The sequence below is a fragment of the Manis pentadactyla genome, chromosome 11 (genome assembly GCF_030020395.1).
Source record: "Manis pentadactyla isolate mManPen7 chromosome 11, mManPen7.hap1, whole genome shotgun sequence".
In the NCBI taxonomy this organism is placed as follows: domain Eukaryota; kingdom Metazoa; phylum Chordata; class Mammalia; order Pholidota; family Manidae; genus Manis; species Manis pentadactyla.
Window position 1 is genome coordinate 43,936,046 of NC_080029.1, and position 17,351 is coordinate 43,953,396.

A 17,351-nucleotide genomic window follows, 5' to 3' on the forward strand; every position below is an offset into this window, starting at 1 on the left:
GAAGACTGAGCTAGCATTGCTGCAAGGCACTGTAGATAAAGTAAAGGGTGTAGCAGATAAGGCACTTGGAGAAGTGGTGAGAAAGGTGCCGTCAACCCTGGAAATGGAGGAGGAGCTGGGAAGGACAGAGGGGTGGTGCCAGAGGCACAGAACCCTCCTCTATTGAAAGCCCACCTGACTGTAGTCAAGAAAATAAATACACAGCAGCCACTGATTCCTCTGGCAGAGGTGTAGCCCCCTCTCCAGGTCATGGAGCACTTTATGCTCTGCCCCTATACTCAGGCTGAGCTGGTGGATTTGGGCTCCCTGTTTCCGCAGAAGCCCTTGGAGTTGATATCAGCTTGGCTTCTGTGTTTTTGGGATGTAGAGGGGATGGAATTGTTCTGTCTAAGTCAGAGATGGGAAATCTGACTTTCCTGACAGTTCATCTGCCTTGAACTGTGATTACAAAATGTACATCAGACCCCAAAAAATCACTCCTTCTTTGATTGGCTTACAGTAGCACTTTGTGCTGTGTGGCCCAATCAGGGTGATTTACCATCCTCCCCTGCTAGATGGCAGATGTATGCTGAGCTCCAACAGGTGTTATGGGAGTTAGGCATGAAAAATGCCACTTACAGTCCAGAGAATTATAGCCCAGATGTGGAACCTTTTACTGTGGGGATGAGAAACATGCTTCTTCAAATGGTTCCCACATCCCTCTTTGGGATTCTAGTGGCCATTTTTATCCCTCACTTAGAGCAGCCCACAAGTGAGGTTACTTGTATAGTAGCAGACTTGGGAGAGGCTGAAACAATGAGACCACAGAAGGAAATAGTCTGCTCCTCAGAAGAAGAGTTTAAAGGGCCCCATGAAGGTCATGAGGACCCAGATCTGGGTTGATTTAATAGGGACAGGAACATCGCTTCTCAGCCTTTCGCTAAGATCAAGTGTAGTATCTGTTCTTATCAGTTTAATAGGGATAGGAGCAGACAGACAGAAATTGGATGGAAAGTCAAATAAAATCCTACTGGAGCTATAGCAACAATTGAAGTCTGAGCAGCGATTTTGGCAGCTGGCTAAAGTGAGGACCAAGAAATAGAAGCCAGAGACAAAGCCACAAGCCTGGCCTGTGTGCCTGCTGGACTTTCTGCTGGAAAGCAAGCCAACCCAGCCTGAACCCTCACAGGAAGACAACTGGGTGATATGGTTTGACTGAGGGGAGGGTCAAGGTACCCACCTTGGGGGTCCAGTTGGGGACCTGAGGCCCCTTATGTTGAAATATCAATTCTTTGATCCTCAGAGAATGTCCTGGCTATGGTGAATACAGGAGCTGAATTCTCTCTGATTTATGGCAACCCTGAGTGGATTCCTGGGTCTCTCACTGTTATAGATGGGTACCAGGGAAAGGCTATTGGAGTGAAACAAGCCTGAATTCCATTGAGAATAGGGCATCTAATACTGTGTATGATGTTATACTTGCTTCTGATTCTCTTACAGACAAATGTGGCATTATTAGAGAGGTTTTGGGTCTTGGCACAAATTCTGAGGCTCCAATACCCTTTGGTATGAGAGACTGTCAGGTTGGGCTGGGATGAAATGTGCAACTACCTTTGCAGTTGCAAAATGTACAGTCAAAGCCTTGTAGGCCTTGAGTGAGACAAACCCGTCAAAGCTCTGTGAGCTGGATGTCCATGGAACTGAAGACGGTTATGTCTGGGGCCTCTGACAATGGCTTGAATGAACTTGCACAGGCCATTTGCTGTTGACATCCTCACGAAATGATGAAGCAGACACAATGGCCCAGGAACATTGGCTAGAAGGAAAGCCTGCCTCAGGACAGAAGACAGTGTAGGCTGTAGCCTCAGTGGGGCCTGTTTTTGACCTTTGAAGAAGTCAGCAGAGCCTGGAAGGAGTGTACTGTGTGCTCTAAAAGGGACTTACACTGAGTCCCGTGGTAACATAGGACAACAGCTAAGGGGCTGATGGCCCGCATCAAGTGGCAGGTAGACTATATTGTGCCTCTACCACTGTCAGAAGGGTACTAATATGCCATGATTTGTGTGGACACAGCTACTGGGATTCTAGTTGCTTTTCCTGCATGTTGTGCAGACCAGCAGATGGCCAAAAGAAGCCTGGAGTATCTCTTTGCAGCCTATGGCTGACTGCAGGTAATTGAGAGTGATCAAGGCACCCATTTTACTGGACATGCACTACAAGAATGGGTGCAAAATTAGGGATAAAGTGGAAGTTTCATATACCATATAAGTTTCACAATCCTACTGGGGCAGGCATGATAGAGAGGTACAGTGGTTTATTAAAATCTGGCCTGAAGTCAGACAGCAGTAATCTACAGGTATGGTCAGTCTGCTTATGGATTGTGCTGCTGTGTTTGAATGAAAAGCCCAGAAAGGGGCATTGAACCCTGTAGACATGCTAACACACATTGCTGCCTTCCCTATACAATTGCAAATACAAACCAAGAAGGAATCGTTGAAGCTGGGGTTTGGCCACCAGAATAATATCTTGCTAACAGTACTAACTGAAATAAACTCTTGAGATTCTGTTCAGTAGACCTGGTCATGGCCTTGGACATGTTGACTCATGGACCAGCCATGGCTGGCCCTTCTGGCACTTTGGGGGCAAGGCCTGGAAGTTGGTCTCCTGTGTATTCTTGGAGTAATGGCAGAGTGCCCTCCAAAAAATCCTGGTAGTATACCCTAAACAGCCAGGAGATAAGAGCATCTCACTGGGGAGTTTTGCTTTATCACTGTGGCCAGTGCATATGTCTGCAATAGCACTAAGTATAGACCCCTCCAACATAATTTGCATATGAGGAATTGGAAGCCTAGAGTGGTTATGTGACTTAAATATAGAGCCCTCCCCAATAGTTGTCTGCACTGACAGCTGGGCCCTCTATCGAGGCTTGACTCTGTGGCTACCAACATGGTACCATGCCAACTGGTTGGTTGGTCACCAACCTCTATGGGGACAAGAACTGTGGCAAGACTTATGGGCCTCTGATCAGACTAAAACAGTTACAGTCTATCATATGACTGGTCATTTGCTGCTGGAATCCCCAGGAAATGATGAAGCAGATGAATTGGGCCAGGTACAGTGGCTGGAAGGAAAGCCTGCCTCTGATGTAGCCAAATGGTTACATCAGTGTTTGCTGCATGAGGGGCAAAAGACAATGTGGGCCTGTCAGTGGGGCTTGCCTTTGACCTTTTAAGAAGTCAGCAGAGCCTGGCAGGAGTGTGTCGTGTGCTCTAAAAGGGACTTACACAGAGCTCCACAGCAACATGGGACAGTAGCTAAAGGGCCAATATCCCTCATTAGGTGGCCGATAGATTATATTGGGCTTCTGCCCATGTCAGAAGGGTACCAATATTCACACTGGACACAGCTATTGGACTTCTGGTTGCTCTTCCTACATGTTGTGCAGACCAATGGACAACCAAAAGAAGCCTGGAGCATCTCTTTGGAGCCTATGGCTGACCACAGATACTTTAGAGTCATCAAGGCACCCACTTTACAGGACATGCACCACAAGAATGAGTTCAACAGTTAGGAATCAAATGGAATTCATCTGTCATACAATCCTACCATGGCAGGCATGATAGAGAGATACAATGGTTTGTTAAAATCTGAACTGTCAGACACCAATAGTCTATGGGGATGGTCAGTCCACTTATGGACCATGCTACGGCATTTGAACAAGGAACCCCAAAAGGGAGCCCTGAGCCCCATAGACATGCTAAGGCATATTGCTGCCTCCCCCATACAACTGCAAGTACAAACCAAGGAGGAATTGCTGAAGCCAAGGTTTGGCCACCAGAATAATATCTTGCTGCCAGAACCAACTGCACTAACCCTTGGAAACTCTATTTGAGTGGATGTGGCCCTGGATGTTTTGACACATGGACCAACAATGACTGGCCCTCCTGGCACCTTGGGGACAAGGCCTAGAGGCTGGCCTCCTGTGTATTCCTGAAGTAACAGCAGAGTGGCCCACAGACATCACAGTAGTATATCCTGTATGGCCGGAAGGTAGGAGCATCTTACTGGGGAGTTTTATCATTATGGCCAGTGCACGCACCTCCAATAGCACTATAAATAGACCCCTCAATAACCTCCATGGGAAGAGGAGTAAAGGTATGGTATACTAGACCTGGGCAGGACCCCCTTCCTACCACAGTCCTATCACAGGACCACTCTCTTGCAGGCATCCTGCCTGATAGACAAGATTTGCCTATGTTGGTGTCACAAAAACATGTCTCCTATCATCCTTAAGGTTTATCTCTAATGTCTGTGTGCATTGGCACACATCCCAGCAAAAACTGCTGCTTGCTGGGTGTGCACGGAAAGTGCAAGTCATGAACTTAGAACTTAGACTTAGTAGAACCTGTTTGAATACAGCTGGGATGACCACTTGCTGGCAAACGATATCTTCAGGCTTGAGGATTATCATAATTTCTGTTGTTATCTGTATCATAATTTTTGTTGTTATTTGAATATTGTTGTAGTCTCTGTTGTTACTGTGGAATTTGGTTACATTGTTCCAGCTTTCATTCATAGGGACCACTGAGGAAGACTGAGGGAGTGTAGATTGTAAGGCAAGAATCCTGGAGGGGTGGAGTGTAGAGAAAATGGAAGTTACATGGCCACGATTTTCAACTGACACTGGTCTGCTTGGCCATATGCAATGCCCACAGGTGCATGGTTGCACACGTGTGGACAATAAGTTATTATTGACTTTATATAAAGAGCTCCACCCACAGCTGCAGGACTATGAGGCAGTGGAGGGATGTGGAGGGATGTGGAGGCAGAGACGGAGGTCGAATATGGACCTGCAGACTACTGGATGCAGATCTGATTCCAATGCTTGACCTACCGCAGTAAGAATAAAGCCAGGTATAAACCCTTTTACCTCAAGAATGTTCCATTGTCATCTCTCAGTCTCACTGAATCCATAGTGAATCTGCCTGGCGCTGAAACCCTCAAGTGAGACAATGATGCAGGAATTAAAAATATTAACAAATTTGGAAACGTATGCTGTTGCACAGATCAGTGAATTTTGAAATGAACTGAGGCCAGAAGCTAATTATATGGAAATATTTCTATTTGCACATTTCTCCAGAAGGTAGAGATTGCAACCAATATATCTATTCAAGTGACAAGAATATTAAGTTTCCTATCATTCCCCTAGTACCCTACCTCTCTCAGCATGTATTCTGTCCTAGTTCTTGTGAAGGTGAGAATAATATCAAACTCATTAATTGCCTACATTTTAGATACGATAAGACTTTAGTGGATGGTGTTAATTAAACTAAAGAAAAACTCCTCTTGCTGTGGTGTGCATTCCAAGTTAAAGCAATTAATTCAGTCACTTAAACTGATCAAGATTTAATTACCATCACTCTGTACAATTAGTCCATAATTAAAGTAATTTGGTTCATTCCACTTGCTGACAGTGTCACTGAACAGCCATTCACAGAACCAAAAGAAGTGATAATTAACTTAAAGAATAGCTGAGGGCAATTTTACATAGACAAGTTCACTGTTAGTTATTCCTAGAATACCTAGAATGAGGTAAGGTATGAAGGGACAATCCTGGGAGAACTGTAAAACAAAAATAATGATAAAAATAAACAACACTTTAGGGTTTTTTTTCTCCCCCAAATAAGGTCCCTAGCAATTTAAATGGTTGTGGTAGCCATCGTTATAACCTAACCATAAATTAGTGTCATGGGCAAAACACACAGAACTTGAAAAAAATTAAGCACTTAAATATTGGTTAGGGCTAATCACTGTGGGGGATTAGTGCCTACTTGGGGGTTGGTAGGCATGGTACAAAATATACTAGTACAAAAAGAACACTCAGAATCTTCAGAGAACCAAAAAAGTGTTGAAGAATTGCAAAATAAAATTTGAAATAAGCTTTGGGAAACACACACACACACACACACACACACACACACACACACACACACACAGAGCCATGGAGATGAGCAGTTATCTCTCTTTACCTGTGGAATCATTATTTTATTGTTAAGTGATTCCAACCAGAAAAACATGCAGAGATTAATTCAGAGCATTACTGGGAAGTACAAGAATGGATCACAGTATATGTAGTTTGCTCAAGATCACAGGTCTAGAGGTGGGGAGAGTAGGGGCTGGGACTCTCATCTCTTCAGAACGTGCACCCAGAAGTAGGTTACATTGAACTGAACATAACAGAGTTAAATAGAATTTCTGGTAAAGGACCAGATGGAATCTAAAGTGGCCTCCCCACTAAAGGGCCAAATGAATCAAAATATGCAGGTAATAGTGGCTCTGCTAGGATTTAGGGATAACTGAGAAGTTTCTGAAAGCCTAGCTTCTAAGTGAAATAAGAGGAAATTCTGTTACACTCTGAGAAAAACATTGCCTTTTGAAAGGTAGTCCTTTAGTGCCTATCTATTGGGTATGACACCTAGGCAGCTTCTCCTGGATCCTGTGCTTGAGCTGGGGAGGATGAAAGGGCCATTGCATCCTCCTGCCTTTTTTTCGACATTATTTCCACATAACTTTGAAATTTCCACTTTTAACAATATATCCCATGGAGGCTGTGAAAGATGCCAAGATTGAGCCTCCTTTCAGAATTGCCTTGGATGGTCCACACTGGGGGTGTGGCCCTAGAACTGAGACCTTTTGGGGGTCCTGCTCATGTTTTCCCCATTACAATGGTAGACTAAACAGCTCCCCTCAAATACCAAAAAGTAGAAGGCAAAGGGACTTGTCCAAGATCACAGGTCTAGCTGGTGCCGGACCTGAGGCTGGAATTCTTCTCAAGTTTGCTTAGTCCCTGCTCTTTTCCCTGGACAATGACTAATACGATCTATGGCTCAAGTGACTAATAATCAAACTATTCATGGCAACGCCATGTATACTTAGAACATTTAGATTAAGGCATTACTCATTTCTTAATCTCATTTGGAAATATTAGAAGGCAAAGGATGTTAAAGTATAATTCAAAGGATAAGACATTTAGCTTCAGAATATTCTTACAAATTAGTAACTCATCTGTATAGTATTAAGATAGTGAAAAAAATTATAAGAATCTATGTAATGATAAAACTAGTTTGTAAATAGTATAGCCTCAAAATGATTAGAAGCATAGGACTTCATAGCTAGTTGCGATGGTCAGAATACATGTAACAGCATAATCTGCATATGAGGAAATGGATGTGTAGAGTGGTTGTGTGACTTGCCAAAGAGCAGGTGGCTAATTAGTGGCAGAATTAGGAGCAACCCGTCTCCTCACTCTCATTCAGGAAGTAGTGTAGGTCAGAACCTTTCTCAGCACAGATAATTGAATAGAACATAATTTATGAGTTTCTGAGGAAATGTGCTCAGGCTTCTATGTGTGATGGGTGCTATGGTGTTAAGGGCACAGGCTCTGGAGCAAGACTAACTGAGCTAGATCCCAGACCCACCAATTACTGACCCCTCTGTGCCTCAGTTTCACCATGTGCAAATAGGGGATAACGATAGCACCTCCTTACAGAGTTACTGCTGGGTTAAATGAATTAAGTCAGGAAAAGACTTCAAAAAGTGTCTGGCCCATCGTCACACTCAGTAGATGTTGGCTATTTCTATTCCCACTCCATCTTGGCGGTGAGATCCTATCTCAGCAGCTGTGCCCCTCATCCATTCTGGGACCTCCAGCTCACTGTAGCTTTCCTCTCTTACACCTGAGCTTTGAAGGTTCTGATACTTCCAGGTTGGGATGTGCTGTAGTAGGAAAGCATACCGAACAGAAACCTCAGATCTCAGACTGGCTTACACCTGAAATCATTAATCCAGATCTGAAAGCACAGCTAAAACCCCAGGCAGTTTTTTCCATTCTCACTGGAAAATTATGGTTGCTATCTCTTCAGACTTCTTACTACCAACTTTAATTGTACCCCCAGCTAATGAATTTTCTGTATATAACTCTGATGAACTTCCCACCATGATTTATCTGAATGCCAAATATCCTTCCATGATGGGTACAAAGACAGAGTTCTCATTTAACTGGTTATTTTTAAAAAGTAAGTGTATGTATGCATATGTGTATGCATATGCATGCCAATATTGTACACATGTAGTTGAGTGTGAACGAGCACTGGCTTAGAAATTTGAGGACTTATTTCTGGTCCTGATCCATTTCCAACTGCCTATGTCACCTTGAGCAAGTCACTAATCTCTCTGGTCCTTAGTTGATTCATTGCTAAAATAAGGAGTTTGGATGAAGAGCTTTCTTTAGCGGTCAGTGTTCTCTAGAGAAACAAAACTGATAGGAAATATGTGTGTGTGTGTGTGTGTGTGTGTGTGTGTGTGTGTGTGTGTGTGTGTACACAAAGAAATGTATTCTAGGGAACTGGATTACATGATTATGAAAGTTGGCAAGTCTTAAGATCTGCAGGGAGAATCAGCAGTTGGATAGCCAATGGTATAACTCCTATCTGAAGGCCAGCAATCTTGAGACCTAAGAATAGCTGGCAGTTTAATGTGAGTCTGAAGGCAGAAACAAGGCTGATGTCTCAGTTCAAGGGTCTTCAGGCAGGAAGAATTCTCTTTTACTCAGGGGAGGGTCAAACTTTTGTTCTATTTGTGCCTTTAACTGATTGGATGAGGCTCACCCACATTGTGGAGGGCAATCTGGTTTACCCAATCTACCAATTTAAATGTTAATTTCATCCAAAAACTCACTCACAGGAACACCCAGAATAAAGTTTGACCAAATATCTAGGCACTCCATAGCCCAGTCAAGTTGACACATAAAATGAACAATTACCTTTTGAAGTCTCTTCCAATTCAAACCCCTATGATATAAAATCTTATCTATCATTAGTACACAGACAAAATCTGTCTGTATGCTGATACAGTGTTCTTTATTTACTTAGCCATTCCCTATGTGCAAGAACTCTAACAAGTGCCACAAGGGAGGTGCATATAGAGCACAGTGGAAACAGAAAAGAAGGAGCCCTTAGCTCTGGGTTGGGCTCCCTTCACCAGATGTGCAAGCAGCTTAACGGTAGGAAATGTTTCCTTCATTTTTAATAGTAGGCACTAAGTAATCCATACTTATTAAAAAATATAAATGAGTGGAAACTTGATAGATTGGAGAAGAAAATATTTCAAAACATTGAGCATGATATGAAATTGACTAGGTCAGTAGGATGAGAAGTTAGATTGGGAAAAAGAAAGTCTTAGGCTAGTAACACCCATTCTGAATTGAGCTGGGCTGTAGTATAAAATGTATACTAGAACAAAGGTTTAATATGCAAATGAGAAGGTAAAATAACTCAACAATTTTTGATACTGACTATGTGTTGAAATAAAATAATATTGAACATATTGGGTTAAACAACATTAACATTAATTTCATCTGTTTCATTTTACTTTTTAAACTTGGCTATTTAAATGTGGCTTGCATTATATTTCTACTGGACAGCATTTTTGTAGAACATTTTACAAGGAACATTGGCAAAAGGCTTTAATAAAGTAGAAAATGGTGGAAAACTTAAATGAGAAGATATAGGAATCCAAGACCGGAATGATATGGTCACAAGATTATATGTATATTTTAGGAAAAAGTCTGTAAGAGTTATTAAAGGCACAGGTATGTAGAATATTTTTCTGTTAAAAAAAGAACAACATATAGATTGAATATATCTCATTAATGTAATAAGTTGTTATCAAGTATCAGGCATTGTACTTGACCCTGGGGTTCAAAAGCTTTATCCGTCCCCTTTCAGCTCATTGGCTCACTATCACTACAAAGGATAATGGGATTACCACAGATCTGGAGGGAAGAATCTACCTTTCTTGAAATCAAGGAGGCTTTGCCTCTTACTTGAACAAAATCTGGGCTTTTAAAGCAGGGAATAAATGTGACAATTGCCGTTTGCCACAGACAGAGTATGAACAGTGTCTAGGTTAAAAAATGAGCAGGTTCATAGCATCCAACATTATAGATCCCTTAAATGAATAAGAAAAAATACCATTCAGAAAAAGAAGAATCATGTAGGCTCATATCCATTTGATCATTATCTCCTCCAAAACTTCAGCCACAGACATGAATTTTACTTTGCTGACATAGGACTCTAATAACATGCATTTCATTTAGACTTAGGTTAGGGAAAATTTGATTTCAAATTAAAAAAAGATGCACAGAAGCATATGGCCCTTTTCTTCCTTTTTTTAATGCCCAGGCACTGGGTATACCTTAGAAAAGTTGATTTTTTTTTATTGGAGGGGCGAGGACAAGTAGGGAGGCTCAAAGCTTTTCTAAAAGATAGGGTTTCCTGGGTGGAATTATAATTATATTTATAAATAAGTGTGAGAAACCACCACAAAGTCATGTCTTACTCTGGTGACAGACTCAATTATGTAGCCCCTTTCAGCATGGACCAAAGTACAGATTTATATCCTTAAACACTTGTCCATAGGTTTACTAACCCATCTTCTTAAAGATTCTGAGAAGTATGTTAGAACATAGAAAACAGAGAGAATTCCACTGAATCAATTCAATAGCTTTCTTATACAAGAACGAAGCACATTTAGTAATAGGTGGATGTGGACATAATTCATACTAACCTTGCACATTTAATACCATTAATTTGTCAAAACTAATAATATTAATTCATTCAAAAATGAGATTAAGCCCAGACACCCCTTGCAGCCATAATCCCGGACTGATGGCTCTGGGCACAGACAGAGCAGTGCCTGCCAGCAGAGTGAACTGTACACGTGTGGCTGATTGCCAGGGGAAACGGCCTAGTATCTCCTGTCTTCAGGTAAAGCATCTTAAAATATAAAAGAGATTGCTCTTCTCTTTGTACTCCTTGATGTTATATTTTAGCAGCCAAACCAAAGATTTAATGCCAACAGGGCAGTCACACACTTATTTTTCTAAACAGCATTTAATGGAAATCAGCAGGTATGAAGAGTCCAACCAGGCTCACATAATGATGGTCATTGCAATTACTTTATTTCTGATCATTTAATGAAGTATGGGTGTCATTAAATGTAGACAACCAAGATTGGTGCAACATGTTACATGGTGTCACCGAATTATGAAGGACACCTACTTGTTCCTTGTCTCACATCCCTCATTTACTCCTTTGCAATGTCTTAACACTTCACACCTACTTTTCTCCACTTTTATTTATTGTATAAACATTTATTGAGCACCTACAATGAGTGAGGGACTCTAATAGAGGTGGACATATGGAGATTAAGAGGAAATGGCAATCTTTCCCGTGGAGATCTGTGTGTATTGAGAGCTATCATGGTGCATGGAAAAGAGCATACAGATGTACCGGAGTCAGGCAGCATCAGAGTCTAGTTCCAACTGTGTGACCTTGGACACATTACTTAGCCTCTCTGAGCTCATACTTCCTCCTCTACAAAATAGAGATAGAGAAAACTACCTAAATGCTTATAACATTGTCATGAGAATGACCTGAAGAAATGTATGTAAGACAATTAGTGCAATGCTTGGCTTTACAAAATGATAGCTAATGTGTTTATGAATAGGTAAGGTACCCAGCAAAGCTCCTGTGAGAGGTAGACAGCAAATGTTCACCCCCTTCTTCCTTGTTATTTAAGATGATAGTTTCTCAGTACTAGCATTAGGGAGTGGTGAAATGGGAGGATTTGTTTTGGCACGTTCGTTCATCTGTGCCCCCTTCCTTCCTGGTGAGGCTCCACTCCCTGTGCCCCTGAGTCTTCCGTTTAAGGCACCAGTTTTCAGGAAAAAAAAAAAAATTTCTCCAGGATGAAAAATGTGGGTAAATAACTGATAAAGGCAATGAAATTCTAACAGTTTAGTCCTCAGCCTATAGACAGGGGCGCCTCTGCTTTTATTATGAGTCACTTACTAGATATCACAATATCTCTACCCTATATTCTCATCACCTGCAGGGGTGTCATAAATAGTATACTCTTGGGATATAGAAAAACAAGCAAAAACCAGAAAAGACCTTTGGGGTCCCCTATTCTACAACTGACATTTACTTAAGTATTTTTCCAATCAGAGACCGTTTTCCCTCTAAGAAAAATTCCTGTGATACTCATTAGAATAAAAAATAGCATGTGACATTCATAATAATAGTACCATTTATATGTCCTGTGTAAGTACATGATGTGTATTATCTCATTATATCCTTAAAAAACCTTAGGAGGTAGTAACTTATCATCTGCATTTTACAGATGAGAAAACTGAGGTCTGAGAGGCTGAATGCCTGAACTAACTGATAGAGCCGGGATTGCAGCCTCTCTGCGTGAATGCAGAGTTGGTGTTCTTTTCCCTATCCTGCCCTAGGAGTTGTTCTTGGGAGCTGGGCCAATAAACTATATGAAGTGAAATATAACTCTAAATTCATCATGAGCTCATAGATGTACTTTTTCTTTATAGCAGCTTTTGCTGATGAAGCAAATTCCCAAATAAATCTGTCAGGAGCAGTGGATGATTCAGGCCTACCTGTCCCACCTGGTGTGGCTAATGCAGAGGGCCATGCATGGCCCACAAGGGAGAACTTGGGTGGCTTCTCAGTGGACAGTGTCCTACATTGCAATGTGTAACCTTTGATATGTTCTACCCGATCTTTTTCTCTTTTCTTTTAGGTAGGATTAGGGGCAAGCCAAATAGAGAGCAGCTTCCATAAAGATACCATGACATGAAGGTGCTAAGCTTGTCTGGAGTTTGGGAAATAGTTTGAAGAAAGGATAAATGAGAAAAGGTGGTGGAAGGTTGAAATGAAAAGGTAGACTGAGGCCTGATTGATAAGGGTCTTGAGTGTCAGGCTAAGAGATTTGGATGTTACCTGGTAGCAGGGGGGAACAGTTGGAGGTGTTTAACAAAAAGACTTAAATGAACTCTGTGTCTTGGACCACCTGGGCAACAGAGAGGAGGATGGAGGGAAGCCAGAGAGACTGGAGACAGGGAGACTCATTGGAACATGAGTTTGACAGCCTATTTTAGACCCTCCAAAGACCTGCAATGAGAGCTTGCACAATGTGCATAAAGCAGGGGTCTGTATTTTAAAGATGTTTTGGAAATAGTTTGGTGGGGGAGGGGGAGGCGGCCCATTAATTACTGTATGTAGATCGGGGATCATGAAGGAGGCTCAAGGATAGCTCAATTTCTATACTGGAGATGACAGATTTCATCTCAAATGCCAGAAGGATTCAGTGGCAGACACCTGGCTCAGTGGTCTTGCCACAGTTATAGTAAGGGCAGTGGTGATGCACATACCAGGTATTTTTTTCATCCTTTCCAGACTAAAGGAGTGGTTTTCCACTGAGAAGGCCTTTATTGCTGAAGTAAAGGACTTAATACAAAGAAAAAAGAATGTAAAATATCTCATATACTCATTAATTTTTTTATTGATTACATGTTACATTACATATATCTCATATATTCATTAATTTTTTATTGATTACATGTGTGTTTTTACTTTTTAACAATGTGACTACTAAAAACTTAAAACTACATGTATGCTCACACTTGTAATTCACATTGTTGGACAGAACTGGCATAGATCTTCCTCTAGAAAACTGAGAAACTTAAAATACATAGGAATAGTTGACTGAAACCTTTGCTTAGCTGACCAAAAACTTCATTTTGGCTATTTATTCTAGTTACCATTCCTTAAGCAGGTCTCCTAACAAACAAGTTTTGCTGGTTGTTTTTTTTTCTGGCCTTGACTGAATCTCAGCCTTCATTGACTAGCATTTCAAATTTTCTTAGCTGAACTTCAGAAAAAGAGGTTTCATTGTTAAGTTATTCAGCTGAATTGCAGCAAAACAGCAGGAGGGCCTGGGAGAGGGCAGGAATGCCAGTGACATACATGACAGGGGGTGCTCTAATTGTCACACAGGACATATATTTAAATACCTTGTACTTTTTGATGTATTTGAATGTTTATAGTAGTTTTATCAACCATATCCAAAAACTGGGGGGAAAATGTAAAAATGAATATTCAACAATAAACTAGTAGATAAACAAAATGTGTGATATCCATACTAATGGTACAATATAGAATAACAGAAAAAGAGGAATGAACTACTAATAGATGCCACAATGTAGTTGAATCTAAAAATCCTTATGCTGTGTGGAAGAAGCCAGACACACTGTGTGATTCCACAGATCTAAAATTTCAGAAAATTCTAGCCAGTCTGTAGTGACAGAAAACAGATCGATACGTTTGCCTGGGGCCGAGGGCAAAAGAAAGGTTGTATGTAAAGCGGCTCAAAGAAACTTTCAGGAGTGACAGAAGTGTTCCATATATTGATCATAGTGGAAGTTTCACAGGAGTTACAAATATGTCAGATCTCACCAAACTGTGCCCTTTAAATGGATGCAGTAATTATATTCAAAGTATGTCTCAATAAAGTTTTTAAAAAGCCTAAATTAAGTGAGAAGCCATATTTAGCAAAGTAATTCTTTCTTATGAGTATGTGAGACTAGGAAAAAATGTTTGGCAATAAGAACTAATGAATGAATCTTTTCAAATAAAAACAAATCCATACTAAGTAAAGAGATTTTATTGAAAAGGCTATTGCAAGGAGGGAAAGAGAAAGAGACTACTGCAATAGTGGGCACTCCCTTACCATAAGCTTTGCAAGCTTCTCAAGGGTAAAAAGGGTTATTTTATAGAAGGAATAAACAAGGCTAGAAATAACTCAGTGGGGCTAGTGGAATATTAAGCCCCTTGTATTGATTGTGTTGGACCTAAATATCAATAGTCTTCAACTAAAACTAATTTAAACAGGTTAAAAAAATGAGCAATAACTTATCATTTGTTCACAAAACTGAAACCAGGAGGCCTAATGCATACCACATTAAATAAATCAGAATTAGGGCAATTTCATGTACTCAGGAAAAAAAGAAAAAAAGTTCTGTCTTTGGAGGCAAAAACCTGTGGTGTCCAGAAAATGTTTCTCTGGTTTTTAATTGAAATGCTCTATTAGGCACTAATTTTGCAGTTTGTTAGTATGATTGCTGCTCAGGAATGAAATGCAACCAGGGGATTTGGTTTCACTATAAACAAAGCAACAGCTTGCTCTCCAAGTGTTAGAAAGAGCTAGTATGCGGTAACAACAAGCCAGAAAAATCTAAAGAAAGAACAGCGGAACATAGGTTTTGAATATTGATTATCTATAGACTTTCCTACTGAGTAGAGTGAGGGTCCTAATAAAGCTGAGCTCAGTCAGCTGGTTCCACCCCAATATAACCTCAATACCTTGCCCAGAAGACAGTCCCCATTTCAGGGAAAGCTTGGCTCTTCTCCTTCCCATTGTGCCAAAGAAAAAGAAATACTCATTTCAGTCTGATCAACAAAATAACAATAATAGCCTCCAATTACTACTGTGGGTCAGATATTGGGTCAGGAATTATTCATATACAAACTAGGCTTTACAGCAAATTTTCCAAGTTGGTAAAGATTAGATCCCTGTTTCTCAGCTGAGAAAAATGAAGCCCAGAGACAGTGGTTTATTATTTAAGAGTGCCTTTGATGGCAAATATTAGGATACCTGACAACTGATGACTTCAGTAAGTTGGAGTTTCTTTGGCTCATACTACAAGACCTTGTAGGGAAGCAAGTCTAAGGTTGCTGTATTGGCTCAAAGATCCCAGGGATCCAGGCTCTTTGCATCTTCCCACTGTGCCATTCAGAGCGTGTTGGCATTTGCCCTTTGAATCATCATTGTCATGTGGCTGCTAGACCTCCAGAAGGAAGAAGGGAGAAGGACAAAGGTGAAGGACCCTGATAGCTGAGGTTGCCATTTCTAATTAAAAGTTTCCCCAGAATCATATCCAGCATCTCAGTGGCCAGAACATGTCTCATGGCTACCTCTATCTGCAAGGAAGGCCAGGAAACAGCATTTTTATCTGAACAAATAGTCCCAAGCAGGATCTGTTTAGCAAAGATAAGGGGAGAATGATTTGGCAAGTTAATTAGAGTGTCTATCACTTTGAGATTGGATTTCAGGTGATCTGATTTCAAAATCCATGCTTACATCTTAAATAATTTGCAGCCTTCTGAGAACCCTCTTATTTATCATATTACAGGTGACTGGCTCATATTAGGCCCTGGAGGTTTGTTGACATAAGGCACCATGTTGAAATCCCACCAAGCCGAGGAGTTTTGGTATCTCCCTGTGTAGGCACCTTCTTTATAACTTCCCATGTATAAAAGTGAATGCAGCACAGTTGGCTGATGTTAGTTCAACAAAATTAAAATGCTCTCTGTTGAGGGAAATTAAAAAAAAAAAGGATGCTAAACCGTGCCATTTTCCTAAGAGATGTTTTAAGAAGTTTCAGAGACCATCTACATGAAAAGATTTTCCCAACACCAAAAGTAGAAAACAACTCTAAACTACTCTTCCTCTCTCTATGCCTTTACTAGTATTTTCAGCCTCAAAGACCTACCTTAAACCCTTTGCTTGCATTTAAGCAGCACAGTTTGGGACTTAACCACAGTTTTTGAGACTAAGTTTCTTATTTTTGCTAAAATTATGTGTTCTTAGAAGGCATGGAATGATAGTAGATGCGAGGAGGAATATTCTTGTAATTGGAAACCAAATGAGTGACTTGTGTGAGCTCTGAAAAAGAAGGAATTTTCAGAGGCAGCAGCTGATGAGCGAGGCCCTGGATTGCAGAACTTTGGAAGCAATGAGAGAAGCCACTTAAGTGTGACTTTCTTCTAGGACAGAGATGAACCAATAATTGGGAAACCCTTATGGATTAGTCCGACTTTTTGAGGCACTCCCACTTTGAAATAGTCTGTCCCATTGCAGATCACGTTTGATGCTGTGTCCTGCCCTACCGTATGTGAAATGCGGTCCCTTTGCTATGAGCTATTGGTGATCACTGCGATCATTTTCTATTAAAATGATTTGAACTTCTTTAGGTTCAGCATCTGGGAGGGATTCAAATTCTGTCCATTCCCTCTTCTCTGTTCTTTATTGTTGCTTTTCTTTGTAGTAAGTTTCCATCAGGGCAGCTCAAACCTTCAGGTCAAGGCACGTCTGTGGGTCCGACCACAGAGCCTGGTGTGCTTTTGGGGTCAGGCAGTTTCTTGAATTGTCTATCTTCCTGGAGTTGTTCTTGATTAATAAACCCACACATTTTTTTTTTTGGTATCATTAATTTACAATTACATGAGCAACATTATGGTTACTAGACTCCCCCTATTATCAAGTCCCCACCTCATACTCCATTACAGTCACTGTCCAACAGTGAAGTAAGATGCTATAGAATCTCTACTTGTCTTCTCTGTGTTGTACAGCCCTCCCAGTGACCCCCCACATTATGTCTGCTAATCATAATGTGC

The 17,351-nt window shown here is 40.9% G+C and overlaps 1 pseudogene; it reads left to right on the plus strand.

Moving 5' to 3' along the window:
• Nucleotides 1-900: 900 nt before the first annotated feature.
• On the plus strand, nucleotides 901-1,029 carry LOC118929443 (U2 spliceosomal RNA; annotated as a pseudogene).
• The last annotated feature ends 16,322 nt before the right edge of the window (nucleotides 1,030-17,351 follow it).